Raw genomic sequence first — 22,504 nt, 5'->3', positions numbered from 1 at the left:
TCTGGCATTTGTCAGATAGCCAGGCCGGCCCTGGCTGGCTGTGTCAGGGCTTGTTTTTTTGTGGGACAAGTTGCACTTTTCAATGGCATCATCAATTTTACCATGCAAGTTCATGGAAAGTGGAAAAAAATTTAAAACTGCGGCAAAATATTGAAAAAAAAAAAGTGTAATTCTGCAATTGTTTATTTTCATGTATAGCGTTCATTATAAGTTAAAAAAAGAAGTGGCAATATAATTCTCCAGGTCCGCATGATTGTGGCAATAACAAACATGTGAAGGTTTTTTCAATGAGGTGGTGGAAAAAAATTCTGATATTTGTAAAAATAAAAAATAATGAAAAAAAAAAATGCTTGTGGCTTAATTTTCCAAGACCCAAAACGTTTTCAATTTTTGATGGACAGAGCTATGTGATGGCTTGTTTTTGTCCTGTAGGCCGACGCTTTGATACATATCATCTTGCTGTACATACAATGTTATGATCCCCTCTTATTGTATTTCTTATGCATTGTTGCAGCAGCCCAAAAAACACAATTCAGATGTTTTGATTTTTCTTTCTCATTATATAGTTTACTGATTGGATTAATCAATTCTGCATTTTGATTGATTGGACGTTTACAAAAGTGGAGATACCACATGTGTTTTTTTTGTTTCTTAATTTATAATGTAGGTGATTCCCACTTATGTATTTTTTACTATGTTTTAAAAAATATATTTTTACTCTTACCTGTATTTTGTAGTCCCAGTCCGTTTATGCTATATACAACAATAACAGTATTTCTATAAATGACAAATATCACGGTGTGCTATGAACGCCAACTACGGGCTAGCTTGCGTAGTAGTATCATCATGATGACATGTATGGTGGTCTTCAGCAGAAATTCGGCTGTCATGGTAACCCATCGGCGCCCTTTTGATCGAGTCACGATGTGCGGTTAGAACAGCGCACCCAGAGACGCGTGCTGGAAACGCCACCGGCACAGAATGAAAGCCTCATTTAACAGGATAACAGCTGCAGGCTGAGCTCCACTTCACATGTGGCTGATAAAGGCAGAGGATGGTTGAATAACTCAGCCATCATCTGCCAGCAAAGATGCGGGCTCATATGTTAGTAAGGGGTTAATGGAAAAGAAAAACTAATTAACCATGTCAAAATTGCTTTTGTTCATGCTCCCTCCCCCCAAAAAAAGAATAAAAGCTAGGTAATCAACAACTGTCATTCAAAAAAAAGAAAACCCGAGAAGGACCCGTAGAAGCGCAGATGCGCGAAACGGCCGTCGTCCGATTATCATCCACTGGTTCTAACTCGTGCCTGCTTGTATGAAGATGTTTTTACGCTACACAAATAAAGTCTGGATTTTTTAAGAACAGTGAGTGCCACCCTTTTTCTTTCTCTTGAATGACATGGAATGGACTGTTCTTAATGGGTTGGCACCCGTGAATTCTTGCAATTTAGCTAGAAGCGAGGTGATTGTGTACAGCAGACATATGGCTCTGGAGTGATAGCGGTGCATTTTTTTCTTTCTTGGATACTTGCTTAATCAACAATTGTCATTTGCACCGCAAAAAGGTACTAATGAAAACTTCAACTTGTCCCATAAAAAATAAGTCCTCTTGCAAAGGCTCTTGAAATATGGCAACACGAAAAACAAATCAATTTTTAGAGTATTAGTTTTATTTAAAAAACAATATAAATAAAGCATCACGATGATCCTAACAACCCAGAATCCCATCCTCCCATCGTTCCAAAACTGTTTTAATTAGACCCAAATATAGATGGATCCCTGCCATCCCCAGTTTATTTGAGACTGAGGCACAAAGAGGGGGAGTCTTTATTATCGAGGTTACCTTGTCGCTGATAGATGGGCTCATTTGATTTCATAAATGAATGCCACAGAATAAATCTAATGTCATTTATACTGCGCAATGAATGCCCTTAAAAAGAACCCTGAAAACTGTCATGGAATTAATGTTTTGTTTTTTTCATTTCCTCTAAAAACCAAATAAATAAAAGTTATTTATTTAATGCATTATCTGTTCCCTACATTAATGTACGGTAATTAAAAATACAACTCAACCCACAAAAAAAAAACGTCAAGCCCTTATAAGACTGCATCAACGTACAAATGGAAACGTTATGAGACAAAAGCAAAAGTCTATAAAAATAGCAAACAATATTAGGGATCACTGATAACACAATGAACATACAGGGGATGCTCCGTCATACAGGAAGCAGCTTGTCTAAAAGCAAGATAAATATTTTTATTGATACTGTAGTATCTCTCTGCAGTTATGATAAAACATGCAAGCCCAAGAATGGCAATAAGAAATACAAACTACGCCATCAGGACACAAGCAGTCCATAATTTCATAGACATAGCGCCTAGACCAGTTCCCTCAGGCATTTAATACGTGCTAAAATTTACATCTAGTATAAAAGGATAAAACAAGGTAATAGCAGAAGCTTGGGCCAAAACAGAGAACATAAAAATAACTCACTTTTATTTTCAAAATTTAACAAAACAAATGTCCTCCTACTACATGCCGAGAAATCTTTATATTTATTCCAGGCCATCAGAGCTCCTTGTGAAGCAGCAAAAAGCTGGAAATCCAGAGAATGAAGGTCAGATGGCAGGTTATAGCAAAATAAAAGAAAACTAACGGTTCTAGCTGACCTCAACACTAACTCGCCATGCGGGCAGAGCCGTTCCGTACACTACTGTAAGTAATTTCAAGAAAATCTAAAAGACACAAAGAAAATTATAACCTTTTCATACTGTCAGTCCCAGTAAGATGCCGTAAAAGACCAGGAAAGGTAATCAATCTCTGAAATGGTGGGGACACCAATAAACATGACAGCCAGTTCTTGTAAGATGCCATAAAATGCCAGGCAACATTGTCAATCTCAGAAATGGGGGAACCCGAAAACATGGCTCTAAAAAAACACAATAAGGCCAGTAAACCTTACAAGTCATGTAAAACTCTACAAATTATGTATCATCACCTCCAAAGGGAGGGACACTAGTAATCAAGAGAGACAGTGAAATACCATACAATGCCAGACAACATCATCAATCCCAGAAATGGGAAAAAACAGAAAATATGACTGTAAAAAACACAAGACCAGTAAACCTTACAAGTCATGTAAAACCCTACAAATCATGTATAATCAACCCCAGAAATGGGGGACAATAGTAATCAAGAGAGACAGTGAAATACCATACAATGCCAGACAATATCATCAATCTCAGAAATATAGAAAACCAGAAAACGTGACTGTAAAAAACAACAAGACCAATGAACCTTACAAGTCATGTAAAACTCTACAAGTAAAACTCTTCAAGACCTGTAAAACCCTACAAATCATGTGTCATCAACCCCAGAAATAGGGGAAACTGGTAATCAGGAGAGACCATGAGCTACCAAACAATAACAGGCAACATCATCAATCTCAAAACTGGGCAAAACATTACTCTAAGAAATCCTACAAGACCAGGCAAGATCATAAACCCTAGAAATGGAGGACACTGGTTAACAAGACAGACACTGAGATGACCTAGAACACCAAGAAGAATCACCCCTCTTACAAACGGAAAGACACTAGAAAACAAGAGTATGTAAGATGCCATAGCAGATAAAACTTCTAGATAAAAATTGTATCATTGAAAAAATAGTTATTATATTAGGATTATATGTTACCAGATCTGATTATTAAATGAAATAAGAGGAAAATTCATAATTTATATCTGTCAACTAACATTTTCTGTAAGTCGACATTTTTTTTCCTTTTACTACATGTTATCTCCTTGCTTTACTGTTAATTGAATCTTTGTAAAATTCCAGACTATCAACAGTTTTTATAGACTTTTCTGCACGAGGCGAAACTGCCTCAAAGTAACCAAAAGGTCGTCTGGTAACCCTGACACAATAATGGGTATAGCACTAGACAGCATTTTTAGAGTTTATTACATGCTAAGAGAGATATTTTGATTAGCTGACTCAGAAATAACATATTTGAATGTGTATAAATCTATGTGTCCTGCATAGATTAGTAGTAAGGTCTCATAGATACTTCCTCTTGTGTTCTGACCCATGGCATATAAGCCCAATACTCATTATCCGGCACAAATAAAATCTGGTACTTGATTTGGCTTTCCCTAGCTCCACCAGCCAGGTCATCCACAGAAACATGTCATATAAGCCTTCACCAAATGAGCACGTATTTGCAGTTCCAGTTTTTTCCACCATAAAACCAGTATAAAATTCTCGACTGAGCAGAATTACAAATTTCAGCAGTGACTTACAGTGTAGGGCATGGGGTGGTGTTATTCTGTATATCCAGACAGGGTTTGTCTCAGAACTGTAACACAAGCCCAGACCTTTTTTTTTTATCCTAAGGGGAAATCTTAGGTATAAACAAAGAGAGAAACCACACAGCTGCCTTTCTCAATCTAAACCCCAACACCGTGTTATTTTGCTATTGTTGCAAGGACATAGAATACAGTTAACTGAAACAGGACTCAGGGGACTACTTAGCAGCCAAACTCCATTAGCAATGTCAAACTGTACTTTGGAGGTTGTAATACCTTTTAATGGGTTGAACATATAAGTAAAGCAAGATAATCTGCAGCAAAAGATTCTAGAGCTTACTGAATATTAACCCCATTTAATCTAAATGTCTTTTATGCCCATGATAATTCGGGAAGACCATGGACTTGTGATAATTATATAGACATACTGTATATCAGGGAAGGACAAACTACTGTAGACTGTAGGACCCAACTAGACCATTAAAATAGGCAAATGGGCTTTTAAGTGACCTTGTAAAAATAATTTATTATTTAAAAGAAAACTAAAAATAGGTCTCCAAGATTAACACTATTAAATTGTGCACACTTTCAAAATGAATCTATGCATATAGATATTTCTCGTAAAAGTTCTCAATGACAGTAAATATAACAATCATCTTCTGATACATTTTATGTGGTATGAGACAAATGAAAGGCCAGTAGCGCAAAGAATATTCTGGTGGGATTGGCCCTGTATTCTATAACTGCAAATGTCAAGAAGATAAAAGCAAAGGGGGCAGGAAGAGACCTCAGGGTTCAAATAGAAGAAGTTTCCATGATTAAGGGATGGTGCCTGATCCAGTTATTGATCTTCCTAACTTTTCACTTTCCATGGAATCAGTTCAGTGATGTCCACAATTAAAATAAACAAGTATATAATTAAAGTTTTTTTTTTTTTTAAAAAACAAAAAAAGTTTACCGGTAGAAGTGCAACATTACTCTATCTCAGTTTCCTGTTTGCTCTTGGAGATTGACAGTTCAGATCAGCTGCATGTTTGCACTGCTCTTATGAACTGAGCACTCACCGAATCGCATCACGGAAAAATACGCAGCATGCTCATTCTTTGTGTGGAATCGCGGGAGTTCCGCCCACATAGGAATGCATTGTTCTGCTTACTTTTCGCATGTGGCTAAACCCACCATGCGCAAAGTAAGCGGAAAATGTGTGGATGGTACCCAGAGTCTGGAGGAGAGGAGACTCCAGGCTCTGGGTACCAACCATATCCCTGTAAAAAAATAGAATTAAAATAAAAAATCATGATATTCTCACCTTCCGGCGGCCCCCGCAGCGTCCACAGGCCTCAGCGATGCTCCCGCCAACTCCCGTTCCCAGCGATGCCTTACGACAATGACCCGTGATGACGTAGCGGTCTCGTGAGATGCTACGTCATCTGGGGTCATTGTCACAAGGCATCGCTGGGAACGGGACTTGCCGGGAGCATCGCTGAGGTCTGGGAACGCTGCGGGGACCGCCAGAAGGTGAGAATAACACGATTTTTTATTATTTTAAACTTTGCATCTTTTTACTACTGATGCTGCATAGGCAGCCTCAATAGTAAAAAGTTGATCACACTTGTCAAACACTATGCTTGATGAGTGTGACCAACCTGTCAATCAGTTTTCCAAGAGATGCTACAGATCGCTTGGAAAACGCTAGTATTCTGCAAGCTAATTACGTTTGCAAAACGCTAGTTTTTCGTGGGAATTAAGCATGCGGATTTCTCGCGGATTTCCCGCGGCAGGGAGTTGTGGAATTGCCGCAGATTTCTGCGACAATTCCGCAACGTGTGCACATAGCCCAAGACTTCAGTAGTGATATGTAAAGTAGACAATGATCATTAAACAAAGTTAAAAATCTCTCCAGTCTTGTGAATGGAGAAGATTTTAAATAAGATTACAACTGGAAAGCTGCTTGCTTTTGCAAGCAATTTGCTATTTTAATCACTGATGTTGAGACAGCCCATTTAAACAAAGAGAAATAATGGGCTGACGATCTATTACTAATCCGTAAAAGGGATTTTAGAAATGTATATCTAAAGATGCAGAAGTGGAATTGGCCATCTGCTTTTTGGCATAACGCAAGAGTCCTGGTAATGGATTATGTAGTACGTAGGGCGACACTCAACAAGAATTGCAAAATAGATACGGTAAATAAGCAATAGACTTTATTACACCAAACACATCCCAAACAGTCAAGAAATATAATATCAGCCCAAAAACAACTCAATTACAAGATATGCAATCCAGCATCCATTTTCAATATGTTTGGTACCCCTCACCACTCCCCCCCCAACTCCGATTATATAAGGAGGCTTTCCAATAGTCTATAAAGAGCTCAGTAACTGTGAGTTACCTTACATTCTGGCATGTAAAAAGTGATTTCAGCCAGGTATGTTGGTATTGTTCTATCAGAAAGTCCAGTTAAAACACCTCCTCCTAAAATCATGTAACCACTATTAATAAAATTCATGTTTTACTATCTCATACCAGTGAAGATAAACGAATGTAACTATCTGTCCGCTTCATTATGTTGCAAAAATTGTAAGATACAAGGGAACCTGTTTCTCCAGTTCTCAACATGTGAAAATATCTATTCTGTAGAAGTATATGTGATCTTATTTCAAAAGTAAGAAATAAGCCCAAAATTGGCACTATTGAGTTTAGAAATGGATAAGATCCCAAAGGAAGCTCAGTGAGTAGGAGCTCATGTCTTAGATGCAGAGGTAGGTCTATTATCATCATGCTGGAAATCAACTTATTGCCTTAAAATGGAAGAGGCGAAAATAAAGGTAAAGATCTTCCAGCAATATGAATTTGGCTGGAGAACTAGCAATCTTGTATAGATCTCTATAGAAAGATTTTGGGAAGGTGGTCAAAAAATTCCCATTTTGCTAGCGGACTGGAAAAGTCTTTATCGTCAAATGCTCTATTCTTTCTCTTTCATACTTTTCCTAACTTTTTATTTTACTCTTTCTACTTCTCTGTGCACTTTTGAGAGTTAGAAGCATCTATAGTGTCTCTTGATGATTGCTGGCTCTCTGTTTTTCTTTTGCTTATTTTCTTTTCCTTTCTCTTTTAGGTTTTTTTTACTTTTAATAATATTTATTATTATGTCAAAGGTCACAGAATTTGTCTGGTATAAGAATATGGTAAAGTAAAGACTTAAAAAAATAACTAAAAATGTAGTCTAAACGTGCCAATATTTTTAAACAATGTGTGCTGAAAAATTATGCATGCTTTGCATCACATTTATAAAGTGTACCTCACTTATTAAGAGTGCATGGCTTAAAATATATGTGTGTGATTTTGTGGAAAGGGAGTGTGGCTTAAAAGTGCTAATGTGCACCAAACTGAAATTCAAAAATTGGCACAAAGTAAAGCAAACCAATAAGTGGTGTAAAGCTGGACAAAACTGTCTAAAGATTTGACAAAATGTATCATTTGGCTGTCTAGTCAAAGTTTAAAAAAAATCAAGACTGAATGAGTAAATATTCCCCTCTGTCTGCCAAAGTCTAGACCAGAGGTCCCCAACCTTTCTGACCTTGAGAGTCACATTCATCTATGAAAGATGGTCGCGAGACGCATCCAGCTTCTGCCCCACTCACAGTAGTGACAACCAGAGCCTCCATTACCGGTATAATTATAGTCAAAGCTTTTCCACTGAAATTACAACAAGGCAGTATGCCAAGCTTCAGGGATTCCAATCTTACACCCATTCAGATCTGCTCTTCTGTGCAGGGCTACAAACAAAAGTCACCATCTGGAGATACGCTCTTAACAGCTGTTTGCTACACCTGGTGATAGTGAACCAAGCTGGCAGACAGTCGCGAGCCACACATCACAGACCTGCGAGCCACATGTAGCTCCCGGGCTACAAGTTGGGGACCCCTGGTCTACACACTTGTTGTTAGGCGTCGGGTTCCTGCCACTGCACAGCAGGAATCCAGAGCCTTGCACCCAGCGGTCTCCCATTCTTCTTCAGCCGCAGTGGAGCCTGCTCGGCGGATTCGTCGGTCCCGGCGCTCTGTCCGGGCCATCTCCGTGGGTTTGCTTGCTCATGCCACCTTTGGCACAGCTATGGCAATGCAGGCTGCTCAGCAGCGAGATTCTCCGGGGACTAAGTCCTCATGTCGGGACACTGAGCATGCCCATGGAGTGATCTCCCATTGGAGATCGAAGGTCACGTGCTCAGGTCCTGCTCCTGTTCGGATTGGCCCATCCGCGAAGCCAGGAAGGTCCCGGACGCTCGCGGCTATAAAAGGTCCGCATGGCCACTCGGCCATGCGCCAGGATACTCTGTATTTTCAGACCATGAGGAGTGAGTGATATATGCACGTATGAATGTCTCTGGTGACTGACTCATTATGAAAACCCTACCCTTGGTACGCATGTGTTGTGCAGCCTAGCCTGCTAGCGCCCAGGCTTAGGTGTAGGTAGGGCAGAGTCGGAGTCAGGCATTAGTCCCCATCAGTGACTCGGCACGCCACAATGCACGTGCTCCACACTCCGTAGCCAGCGTCTATAGCGGCGTTCGCGGCAGTGACGCCGTGCACTCAGAGGGCCTAGAGGAACTCTAACCCCGTGTCCTTTGGGTAGAGTTCTGTGGCCGCTTTCTGTGCGATTTTTGCCTGGGCTCTGTGAGCTAAACAGGCTCCGGTATTTATGTTCAGCGGCTGTGCGGCTCTGTGAGTCAACAGAGTTCGCCCCTGTTCACACTGGGTGACGTAACCCACGTGTGACTGTTTTCACACCGCTCTATTCTTCCGCCATTACCTAGCAGCAGTGTACCACCTCTGCACGGTGGACGCCGGGCTGCAAACGCACCTACTATTATTTATAATTTGGTGCGTTCCGCCAGCCCTAACATTATCCTAGCACCAGGGTCTGGCTAGTAATGGCGGATGAAGAGCGACTGCTGCAGTACATCCGGCAGCTGCAGGGCAGGTTGGCGGCTCTCGAGCGTTCAGCCTCAGCTGTGGATGTTACTGCGGTCGTTGTTCAGGCAGCCACAGAGGCTGTCTCCCGTGTGACCACAGCCATCCTTGCCCCGACTTTGTCCCGCCTCCCGCTGCCCGAGAAGTTCTCGGGTGATAGCGCTTCTTGTAGGGGTTTCATAAGCCAGTGCTCTATACAGCTGGAGCTGCTGGCCGCACGATTCCCCTCTGAGCTGTGCAAGCGTGGTGATCATGTGGTGCAGAGTGTCTCGCGGTTCTTGGACACTCTGAAGCAGGTCTTCCTGGGACCACGAGTCACCCATGACACCGCGCTCCGGCTGCTGGCATTGTCACAGGGCTCGTCTATGGTCAGCCACTTTGCCATCCAGTTCCGGATGCTGGCCTCAGAGTTAGAGTGGCCAGATAAGATCCTCATTCCGGCATTCTGGAGAGGTTTGGCTGGCCATGTGAAGGACGCTCTGGCCACCAGGGAGATTCCCGCTACACTGGAGGAGCTTATCACTGTCTCCACCCGTATAGATCTTCACTTCGCCGATCGAAGGTTGGAGCGGGACCAGTGTAGGCAGAGGTTTAGGTTGGCACCTAGTTTTGCTAAACCTCTGGAATCTTCCGATCGGGCGTCCGAGCGTCAGGGGACTTCCCGTGAGGGATCCAGGCCCCGGTCCACTCGAGCTCCTGTGAGCTGTCATGTTTGCCGGCAGTCCGGACACCTTGCCAACCCGTGCCCACAGCAGCGGGGAGAACGCTCGCGCCTAGTGGCCGTAGGAGGCGGCGCACTAGAATCAGCGACGTTTTCCTCCAAGCTGTCCTTTAAGGGGACAATTGAGTTTGATTCTTCCACTCTGGCGGTGGAAGTTTGCGTGGATTCCGGGGCAGAGGGCAATTTTATGTCGTCAGCCTTTGCTCAATGGCACGCTATACCCCTGGTTATGATGTCTACACCAGTCACCGTCAGAGTGGTGAACGGCGCCACTCTACCCTCACAGATAACCCACCAGACCGTCCCCTTGTTACTCTCAGTGACTCCATCTCATCAGTAGACGATATCCCTCCTCGTCATGCCCGAGGGTATTGACCAGGTACTTCTAGGGGTCCCCTGGCTGCGGTACCACTCCCCCCATATAGAGTGGTCATCAGGGAGGATTATTGGGTGGAGTAAATCATGTGAGGGTAGATGTCTGAGGGAGTGCGTTCAGGTTGCCTCCACCGAGGTTCCCGCTGATCTCTCCTCGCTCCCCAAACACTATCGACAGTATGCGGACATGTTCTCCAAAAAGGCAGCGGAGACCCTTCCACCGCATCGCCCCTATGACTGTCCTATTGACCTCTTGCCTGGTGCTGAGCCTCCCCGGGGTCGAGTCTATCCCCTATCTCCCCCGGAGACAGAGGCCATGTCTCAATACATCAGGGAGAATCTGGCAATAGGATTCATTAGGAAGTCAGTGTCACCAGCGGAGGAGGGATTCTTATTCGTCCAGAAGAAGAGTGGGGAACTACGTCCTTGCATTGATTACAGGGGTCTTAACGCCATCACAGTTAAGAATAAGTATCCTCTGCCCCTGATATCAGAGCTGTTTGATAGGTTACAGGGAGCGAGGGTGTTTTCCAAACTTGATCTGCGGGGGGGCTTACAACCTGATTCGCATCCGTGATGGGGACGAATGGAAGACGGCATTTAACACCAGGGATGGGCACTATGAATACCTGGTGATGCCCTTCGGCCTCTGTAATGCCCCGGCCGTCTTCCAAGACTTTGTGAACGATATCTTCCGGGATATGCTTACCACCTCGGTTGTAGTCTATCTTGATGATATTCTCATCTACTCTCCAGATATTGACTCCCACCGGAGAGATGTTTGCAAAGTTTTCGTTCGCCTGCGGGCAAACTCCCTCTATGCGAAGTTGGAGAAGTGTGTGTTTGAGCAGGAGTCCTTGCCTTTCCTGGGCTATATCATCTCCACCCGGGGATTGGCCATGGATCCTGCCAAGCTACAGGCGGTGATGGATTGGCAGAAACCTCATTCTTTCAAAGCGGTGCAGCGCTTTATGGGGTTCTTAAATTATTATCGCCAATTCATCCCCCACTTCTCAACTTTGGTAGCACCCTTGGTAGCCCTCACCAAGAAGGGTGCAAATCCCAAGTTGTGGTCGGAACCGGTCTCCAAGGCCTTCTGGTCCATTAAGTCCCATTTAGCTAGCGCTCCCATTCTACATCGCCCCGATGTAGATAAGCCCTTCATTCTGGAAGTGGATGCCTCTTCAGTCGGAGCGGTCCTGTTTCAGAAGGACGCGCAAGGTCGGAAGCACCCATGCTTCTTTTTCTCCAAGACCTTCGCACCGGCGGAGAGGAATTATGCCATCGGGGACAGGGAGCTGCTAGCGATGAAGTTGGCCTTCTCGGAGTGGAGACATCTCCTGGAGGGGGCTCGCCATCCTTTCCAGGTATTCACGGACCACAAAAACTTGGTGTATTTGCAAACAACCCAGCGGCTAAACTCTCGCCAGGCCAGATGGTCTTTGTTCTTTTCCCGGTTCCACTTCACCCTCCATTTTCTCTCCGGGGAGAAGAACGTCCGGGCCGATGCTCTCTCCCGCTCCGTGGTGTCATCGGAGGAAGAGGAGGAGGAGCCTCGGCTGATCTTCCCATCCGAGAGCCTGAGGACTGTGGCTCCGGTTGCCCTTGAGTCAGTACCTCCGGGCAAGACATTTGTCCCTGCTCGTCTGCGACCGGAAGGTCCCGGACGCTCGCGGCTATAAAAGGTCACAATGGCCACTCGGCCATGCGCTAGGATACTCTGTATTTTCAGACCATGAGGAGTGAGTGATGTATGCACGTATGAATGTCTCTGGTGACTGACTCATTATGAAACCCCTACCCTTGGTACGCATGTGTTGTGCAGCCTAGCCTGCTAGCGCCCAGGCTTAGGTGTAGGTAGGGCAGAGTCGGAGTCAGGCATTAGTCCCCATCAGTGACTCGGCACGCCACAATGCACGTGCTGCACACTCCGTAGCCAGCATCTATAGCGGCGTTCGCGGCAGCGACGCCGTGCGCTCAGAGGGCCTAGAGGCACTCTATCCCCGTGTCCTTGGGGTAGAGTTATGTGGCCCTTTCTGTGTGCTTTTTGGCCGGGCTCTGTGAGCTAAACAGGCTCCGGTATTTACGTTCAGCGGCTGTGCGGCTCTGTGAGTCAACAGAGTTCGCCCCTGTTCACACGTAACCCACGTGTGACTGTTTTCACGCCGCTCTATTCTTCCGCCATTACCTAGCAGCAGTGTACCACCTCTGCACAGTGGACCCCGGGCTGCGAACGCACCTACTATTATTTATAATTTGGTGCGTTCCCCCTGCCCTAACAATTGTCTAGCCCTAATATATACAGAATCTTTGCTCTTCCAAAATAAAAAATTACAGCTATGTCGGGTCCTGGAAAGCAAAGAATGTCCTCTTTGCTCCCAATACTAGATGAAGGTCCAGAATGAAGAACTGATAACTCAGAATTGATTACTAGGTCTCAGTGAGATGTCCATTTCTTTGGAGCTGTTCACATGTCCGTGTTTTTTTGTAAACCATGTATCCGCAAAAACACCCATCAAAATATTTATGGTCTTGACCTGAGTCACGGATCAAAATCACCCATACGAGTCTATGAGCTCATGAAAATCACTGATTACACACTTTACTGTGTGCAGTCCGTGTGTTGCCCATGACTAACACTGTAACAGATAGAAGTTTTGAAGTTTATTCAACTTTTTCATACAAGATGAAACACTGATGGTGAAAAACAAACACTGATGAAATTCTGATCCAAAACACTGATGACGCTAGGACCACAAAAATCACTGATGTCTGAATGAGGCCTTAGAGTATTTGACATTTTTTTCAAATATCAACAATCCCTTTAAGGTTTGTCTTCTATGACTGAGGTACATTTTTTCCAAATTGGGAAAGACATTTTACTACCTAATTATTCAACCCATTTCATCATATGCTTAAGGGGGTGGTCTGAAATTACCATAACAATTATTTTAATCCTAAATATCTGTCTATTTAATGTAATAATCTAAGCTCTTTACCAATATACTTTAATAAAAAAATTTCCTATCGCTCCCTCACTACTGTTTTATTTATTTTTCACCTACTTCCTGTTTGATAACGCTTCATTTGAGAACCGCCAATGCATGCTGGGACACGCAAACAAGATGTCACAGGGAGCAGAGACTTGCCATCATCTTCAAACAAAGCGTCACCAGAGTTAATTCTAAACTCTACTCGTTGGATTTTCTCCTTACAATGCGTGCTGACAGTGCACTCTTGCTGACTCATCACTTCTCGTCAGAACTGGCAAGGGAGTGCACTGTCACTGTGCATTAAAAAGAATATTGCACAGTGACAAGGTCCCACTAAGCTTACATTGGAATTGACAACAACACATGCTCAGTAGAGCAGGTACTAGCTCAGCCCCTGAAATATGCATCACCGATGAAGCTTCAGTTCAAGATGGGGGCAGTGGCTGTGGCCTTTTCCCCCTGATGACGTCTCGTTTAAATATCCCAGTATATTTAAAGAAGAATTCGGCACTCCAAAATATGTGCTGCATATTCTATTCCCTCCAGCACTTTTTTGCAATTCTCCCTAGTGCACCAGTACGCGTCATATGCTCTAATTTGATCTTGCGCTCTACAAACACTGAACACAATAGTTCTGATGAAGGCCTAAGAATTGGCCGAAACGTCAACGTTTTTGTCTACAGTGCACCTCATTCCTTCGGAGTGCCACGCAACCTTTTTCTATAAGTATCCTAGTATACACCGGTAGTAAAGAAAAAAAAAAAAAAGAGTAGTGAGGGAATGATAGGTAGTTTTTAGTATTTTAGAAAAAAGATTACATTATTACATTAAACAGACATTTATGATTTAAATAAATGTTAGTTTACCACCTCTATAACCAATTCATGGGCACACAATGGTAAATGAGACAATGGTTTACAAAATATGTGATAGTTTCAGGGCTACAGTAGGTACAGAAAGTATTCAGATCCCTTTAAATTTTTCACTTTGTTAAATTGCAGCCATTTGGTAAATTCAAAAAGTTATTTTTTTTCTCATTAATGTACACTCTGCACCCCATCTTGACTGAAAAATAACAGAAATGTCGAAATTTTTGCAAATTTATTAAATAAAGAAAAACTGAAATATCACGTGGTCATAAGTATTCAGACCCTTTGCTCAGACACTCATATTTAAGTCACATGCTGCCCATTTCCTTGTCATCCTCCTTGAGATGGTTTTATTCCTTCATTGGAGGTCAGCTGTGATTAATTGAACTGATAGGACTTGATTTGTAAAGGCACACACCAGTCTATATAAGACCTCACAGCTCACAGTGCATGTCAGACCAAATGAGAATCATGAGGTCAAAGGAACTGGCCAAGGAGCTCAGAGACAGAATTGTGGCAAGGCACACATCTGGCCAAGATTACAAAAGAATTTCTGTAGTACTCAAGGTTCCTAAGAGCACAGTGGCCTCCATAATCCTTAAATGGAAGACGTTTGGGACCACCAGAAGTCTTCCTAGACCTGGCCGTCCAGCCAAACTGAGCAATCGTGGGAGAAGAGCCTTGGTGAGAGAGGTAAAGAAGAACCCCAAGATCACAGAAGCAGAAGGGAGATAGGAGAAAGTTCCACAAAGTCAACAATCACTGCAGCCCTCCACCAGTCGGGCCTTCATGGCAGAGTGGCTCGACGGAAGCCTCTCCTCAGTGCCAGACATATGAAAGCCCACAGTTTGCTAAAAAACACATGAAGGACTCCCAGACTATGAGAAATAAGATTCTCTGGCCTGATGAGTCAAAGATAGAACTTTTTGTGATAATTCTAAGCGGTGTGGAGAAAATCAGGCACTGCTCATCACCTGCCCAATACAATCCCAACAGTGAAACATGGTGGTGGCAGCATCATGCCATGGGGATGTTTTTTTAGTTGCAGGGACAGGTCGACTGGTTGCAATTGAATGCGGCCAAGTACAGCGATATCCTGGATGAAAACCTCTTCCAGAGTGCTCTGGACCTCAGACTTGGCTGAAGGTTCACCTGAGACAATGACCCTAAACACACAGCTAAAATAACAAAGGAGTGGCTTCAGAACAACTCTGTGACCATTCTTGACTGGCCCAACAAGAGCACTGACCTAAAGCCAATTGAGCATCTCTGGAGAGACCTGAAAATGGCTGTCCACCAACGTTCACCATTCAACCTGACGGAACTGAAGAGGGTCTGCAAGGAAAAATGGCAGAGGATCCCCAAACCCAGTTGGGAAAAACTTGTTGCTTTATACCCAAGAAGACTCATGGCTGTACTAGCTCAAAAGGGTGCTTCTACTCAATACTGTGCAAAGGGTCTACATACTTATGACCATGTGATATTTCAGTTTTTCTTTTTTAATAAATTTGCAAAAATTTCTACATTTCTGTTTTTTTTCAGTCAAGATGGGGTGCAGAGTGTACATTAATGAGAAAAAATGAACTTTTCTGAATTTACCAAATGGCTGCAATGAAACAAGGGAGTGAAAATTTTAAAGGGGTCTGAATACTTTCCGTACCCACTGTAGACACATGTTCGCATGATACATCCATGAGACTATGTATGCAGTGTGTAATAAATACCAGTGATGTGTACAATACATTATAGGAATGATATATTCTTGCATTGATTATCTGACCCAAGATCTGGATTTTCAGGATGACGCTTCTGTATAATGGTGTAAACTTGCACAGAGCTGTACACGTTTTCAACTGAAGTGTTAAGTACATTATCAGCAGGAGAAATGTCTTGAGAATACAATTACTAGACACCTAGCAAGATGTTTGTACCCCTTGGAATAATGCCTCCAGAGCCCTCACATGGCCTGACATCTCGTATGCAGTGCATCAAGTAAGGATGTCTATGAATAGTTACTAATCTGATAGTTATCATACTTGTAAACCAAATGGGAGGTTTCATCCAACAGGATACACGGAAAGAGATCCTAAAGTGGAGCCTGAACAGACTTGTGCTAAAAGTGGTCAATAAATGCCTGTTCAGAAAACTGTGAAATCCTGGGTATTAGTTAGTAAATAACAATAATAAGAGAGCCACATAACAATACGTACATTTCATCAATATTTTGTATTTCATATGCAAAAACATTGTCTATGGAACATCATTCAGATCCTGGGATAAAAGATGACACATAATGCCTGCAGAATATTCGGTGGCAGCCCCTATTGGCTTGCCATATACATTTAAAGCTCCACATATTTCTGTCTCTTACTAATCAATCTGCTCAATTTATTGAGGGCTTAGATACACCTGGAAATAAAAGCATTATATTGTACAGATCTTCTGGCATGTTGGAGAAGTATTCTGGAAGACCACGTATGTGGACTCCCACCAAATGCTGGAATAAATGTGTCACAGTGCCCCACTTAAATCAATGTCAGAAGCTTCATGGTCAAAATGAATTCAATGAAAGTGCTATGAGGATACATCATCTATCCCAACTTGTCCCAGGCTTAGTTGAAGAAACATGGAAGTCAGATACTGATGTCTTAAAGGGGTTGTCCAGGATATTTTTTTTCTAAGATTCTAAAATAGGCAGGTAATTGCTAACAGAAGTAACTACCTGCCTGTTCAACCTGGCGCCAGATCAGAGCGGTCACTAACCGTTCCGGCTAGCGATTCAGCTGCTCCATGTCAACAACATGGCTTTTCTTCTTCTGGGCTTTTCTCTCGATGGGGGGTGACTGCCGACGTCATGCTGGTTGACAGACGGCTCTCCTTAGTTAGAGAGACAGATGTCAATCAGCATGGTATTGGCAGTCACGCCATGTCAACAGAGTAGAGCGGAAGAGACGCCGCTGCCCTGTCCAGGTGACGTCAGCGGAAGCCTCTGAATCGTGTTTCAAATACTACCGTTTTTGCGCAATGCAACTTCTGGCATTTCAACATAAATCCTGGCCAACAACGCCAAGTTCTTGAAAAGCAAGCAAAGCTGTGGAGGGATGAGGCATGGCTTAGCAAGCAATGAAAGGTGTAAATTGTGACTAAGTGTTCACTGACCCCAGACTTTACATTTCTGGCAGTGGGACATGGTCGCTGAAAGATGTACCAAATTCACTAAAAAGGCATATGCCTAATAATGACTTTGGCGCATCCAACTTCAGCGATCGCTTCATTAAGAGGAGCTGTTGTGAAATAACTGTTGTATAGGAGCTGGTCTGTAATAACCGCCATCAGACACAACACATGTATGGTGCTAAGCAGCGCTGCTCTATTCAATATGTTTATATCCAGCCGCTGCTGGACCTTATAACATCAGATCGATGGAGGTGCAAATCTTGGACCCCCACCAATCAGATGCTGATGACCTATTCTACTGACCGGACAACCCCTTTAACTGCACTACTAGAATGCAAGGCTCTTTGCTGCATTATATTCTGGAAGGCTTAGGGTACGCTCATACATCCTGCATGTACATTACAAGAGGATCAGTCGTAAAAATCTGGGGTGTACGCTCTGGCAATCAAACAGTAGATGGTACAAATACAAATCAACAATATTCATTCTGAAAAGATTGTAACCTACCAAGGCATAATGAAATGTGTCCTCTCGGGAGTCTGCAGAATGGTAAATTTAGCTCTGGGTTACACTACGTGATGATATCTACTTATACTCTAAAGTAGTGTTCAAAAATGGACATATCCTTTAGTGATGAGACATAAGAACTTGATTCTGTGACAATATTGCATATCCCATAGATTTCATGTCACCTCCAAGATCTGCCTGGCATTAGCCGTCTAGGACACTGCCAGTACAATCAATATAGTGATCATCATTCATCGGAGGACTAATTCTGCTGCATTCACCTTGGTAGTGGATTTGTGGTGAAATGATGATCTACCTTAGCAATAAATGAAAGAGAAGGTCCTGGAAGCCACTGCATCCACACAAGTACCGTAATAGGTCATGTTTTTGGCGTTGGGGTGGAGTATCAGCGCTCTTGCTCACAATGCAAAATTATTGGACTTTTGAAGGCATCCAATGTGGATGCTCCCTTCAATCACCTGCACTATCATACATTTCAATGATGCTTATTGTAATATTATAAGGCATGATTGATGTTTTGTAATACAAGTATTGGAATCAATGTAAATTACAGCCATTAACTCTGCTCACTAAAGATACAGAAAAAATACTAAGAACACAAAACAGAATATTCCCCAAAAAATATATAAAACACACTGTAATACTAATACAATACTATGGGAAATGAAAGCTGGGGTGATGTCAGATGACAATTCATTACAACACATCTAAATATATATAGGAGTAATCACGCGGTCTTTTTTAATGCAGCCATTCTCTTCTGCACTGTGTATATCACTTGTCCATGGATCGACCACAGTAAACAAATCAAAACTGGGTTTTGGAGTGTAAGCATCTATAAACCGATTTACACAAGGACTTCGCTCATTTCAGACTTGCATACAAGCACATGGATCAGTCAGAATTGTGTACATCTGGTTTAAAGCTGAAGGGGGCCAATGACCACGGCAAACTATCTGCCATATGCCCACTGGATACATAGAGAAGAAAAGGCAGAGAATTCAGGAAACTTTAGTAGGTTTATCCCATTGATACTGTTTGTCCTTTATCATCAACACAACCCATCTCATCTTTAGAAAAAGCAGATGGAGAAGAGCTTATTCCAAAATCTACCTCTTTGACGGTGCAATATTACGGAGATTAGATGAAAAGTCCTATGTAAAACCTCAAAGAAATATTACTCAACTCATCCCTGCCATACCTGACACACCTGGCACTGCTACATAACAAAAGGGCAGGTAAAACCCTACAGTGATTGCCAGCTATGATTCCATAGCAAGGGCTCAATGCTTATCACACGTAATATTTTATGATTTTCCAGGTAAAACCCCACACCGTGTAAAAGGGTTAAGCTCGATATCCACAGGCGCAAGGAATCTGACACTGTAACTGAATGTTCCCGGTGGAGATTTCCATTACTCTTGACACAGATGGTTAATTGTATTAGCAACCCAATTTTTTTTTTTGATATTCTTTCCAAGCAGTCATTCACATATGCGACTATTTGCCAGCTACCTCGTTAATATGTAAATGATAGCTACCCCATGTTTCTATTTTGGCATTATTTTTACTTGTGAAATATCATTTTGGCCCAGTAACTCACTGCATGGTTGTAACCGCTCCAGAGAAATGCATTACGACAAATTGTAGGCAGAGCACATAAGAAAGGGAGACATCAGAACGTGGAAGGAAGGAGAGGGAACAGCAATGGCCCTTGGCAAAGACAAAATCCACTTGTATCACACATTACCGCTTGGATATCACAAGCGCTAAGAGCAACACATTATGCACAAAATGAGAGTTGTAAGATGGGTGTTGCGTGGTGCCATTTAGCAAACCTCTGCGCTCAATCATTCCCTGCTTGATGTACACATCAGGCCTCTAGTAAACAGGACCATGTTCTGCATGAAATCTGCCGAGCATGACTGCACGCCTACCATACCACTCAATCTATCAAGAGGACGCGGCGATGAGCTGCTTACAGGGGTCCGATGTGGCCCCACAATCTACATACTGTATCATTACACCCGTAGAAATGCCATTAGAGTCTCAATATTAAACAATAAATAGGTAATATTGACCCAAATACAACGTCAATAAAACCAAACTATATGTTGCAAAGGTGATAAAGGGTTTAAAGAGCAAGTGCTGCATATAGACAGATCCCAGGAGACCGGGAACCAATTTGCTGCCAGTCTCTAACTTTCTATTGGTGTCTATGAAACTTCCAAGCACCGAACCAATAATGCATTCTTCTTGCCCCTGACTTCTACATCTGTAATGCCACTACCTTGCGCTGGTGTGTACTATATTATTCTATATCTTTATATCCAGAATGTATCTTTTACAATGTATAGGAAAGGATTGGTCATAAATGCATCTGGTCCTTATATGATCCATAGCCATTGGTAACTGGGTAGAAAATAATGTTATTAATTCTATACCCGGCAGGGTACCAGGGACTTTCTGGAATAGCTACAGAACAGGCCACACATCAGTCACTTTACGGCAGATAAACGTTGCAAGAAATACATTGAAGTGGGCACCTTTCCATCACCCCAACCAATGATAGGGATGCCAGGTCAAGTGGGCAAAGAGAGCTGTCCAAGTCAATGCGAGCCCTGAATAATGGCCATTACTCCGTCCACGAGCTGTAATTACGGAGTGAAGTGGCGGCGTCCTCTCATTATCTCTGGATAGGTTATTCCGTAGAGACGATCCACATGATGGTGAATTATGCATGCTCCCAGCAATGATCACAGTGTCCACCCACCCTCCGCACATAAGCCTGGATGTTCCCTAGGAAAGTCACCGGCAGCGGGAGAATGTCAGGCAGATAACGTAAATGTCAGGCTGAGCCCATGAGCAGGGGGTGCTGCACTCTGGAGAAAGGGCTTTTTAGGAAATGTGAGCGTGGCCCTTGTCATTGGTCGGCTCCATAGGAGGCGCATGGCAGCCCTGATGCTGGCACACCAGCCCTGGATTCAGGAACAGCTGCACCAAATGGGCTGTAAGTTCCAGGCCATCCCATAATAGAGAGGCTGGTGACCATGGCTGTACCCCTGGCTCACACAATGCCAGCAGTGATCTCTGCTGAGCATCCATGGGGCCTGCCCACCTCTCCTGGCACCAGAGGCCTCGCACACAGCATGGCACACACGCTGCCACCACACTCACCTGCAGGGAGGCAGCTGCACCTGCCTGGCACCGCTCTCCTCTGGCCGGGTCCCCTCCGGAGCTGTGACATGCAGGATGGCTGCCTGTCCTGGAGCAGCGAGTTCCTCCCCAGTGAGCAGGCAGTGCCCCCGTCACCTGTGAGCGCCCCCGGCTCAGTGCGTGCCCCCCACCCCTCTGCAGCAGTCACTGTGGCACACAGGCTGGCAGCCCCGGTTGCAGCAGGTGGATGCTCCTCCCTGTCTCTGCTCCTCCTGCAGGATGCTGCATCCTCCCCAGCGCGTACAGCCTTTGTGCATCACCCTGGAGGAGGAGGGCTGATGGGCCGGAGACACCGGGCGCTCACGAGGCCTGACGAGCCGGACCGGGCATCCAGGAGGGCAGTACCTTCCTCTCACTATCGTCATGCGGTGCCCGGCGCTGCCATTGTTTCCTCCAGGACGGGCGAGAGCGCGCTGCGACCTGTCATAAAGGGCGCGCACCCGGCTGGCGAGGACGTGCAGATAGAGGGGGCTCCGACACGTGGCCGCGCAGCGGAGGGGATGCTGGGGGGCGGGGAGGAAGGGAGCGAGCTGCACATGGTTAACCCTTGTGATGGCAGAAGATTACCAGAGGACCATGTCAGTGGGGTCTGCTATACGCCCACCATGACTCTCAGAGGAACAGGGTGGCACAAGGACCTATTACCTGTAATATGTGTCCAATTGGAGGTGCTACACCTGGCACTACCCGCCTGACCATGGTGACAAGTGCTGCCTTCATTTAACGCTTATGGGCCCCAATGCAAAACCTCCAAATGGGCCCCAATTATTGCAAGACTTGGTCATTCATACAGGCCAAAGGGACTTTTCGGGCCCCTAGGCTCCAGGGCCCAGGTGCGATTGCAACCCCTGCACCTATTGTAGTTACATCTCTGGCTGCCAGTGATCCAATGTGTATGAGAAGGAAGGACGGGCAAGTTGGGCGCCATAGTGCCCAATATGACGTGCGAAGGGTGGCCGGAGTATGGTAGCATTTACGTAGGCACGCCACAGGCCGCTGTTTGCCACCATATTCTCAGCTCGCTTCTAGTACAGAGCTCGGCCGGCCATCCTCTTCACAATGGCTTCTACCAAATTCTTTATGACCCCATGTCAGATGGGGCGCGTATACTCACACATAGGCTGTGGACGCCAGATTACAGATCCAGACATTTCTGTCATGTGCCTAAATAGTTTACACCATGCACTACAAGGCATGAGAGGAGTTTGTACTCCATTACAGCCAATGCAGGCGCTATCACCTCTTCATTTCTATAATCAACTGAGCCAATAATATGCATAGAGACCACCATTTATGTTTCACTTAAAGGGGTTGTTTCAACATCATTTTGCACTGCTCCAATGCC

The 22,504-nt window shown here is 44.0% G+C and overlaps 1 protein-coding gene across 2 annotated transcripts in view; it reads right to left on the bottom strand.

Moving 5' to 3' along the window:
- The window catches only part of NEXMIF (neurite extension and migration factor), a 492,764-nt gene extending 471,147 nt beyond the window's left edge, over positions 1 to 21,617 (bottom strand). For both annotated transcript variants that reach the window (XM_073556210.1, XM_073556209.1), the window contains exon 1: positions 21,121 to 21,617. The gene's annotated coding sequence lies outside the window, so the exon portion shown is untranslated. The remainder of the gene's footprint in view (positions 1 to 21,120) is intronic.
- Positions 21,618 to 22,504: the final 887 nt, after the last annotated feature.

The sequence above is a fragment of the Dendrobates tinctorius genome, unplaced genomic scaffold (assembly GCF_039654945.1).
Source record: "Dendrobates tinctorius isolate UK_male_01 unplaced genomic scaffold, ASM3965494v1 ptg000231l, whole genome shotgun sequence".
Classification (NCBI taxonomy): domain Eukaryota; kingdom Metazoa; phylum Chordata; class Amphibia; order Anura; family Dendrobatidae; genus Dendrobates; species Dendrobates tinctorius.
Note: the sequence above shows the minus strand (reverse complement) of the source record. Positions and strands in the feature narration are given on the sequence as shown.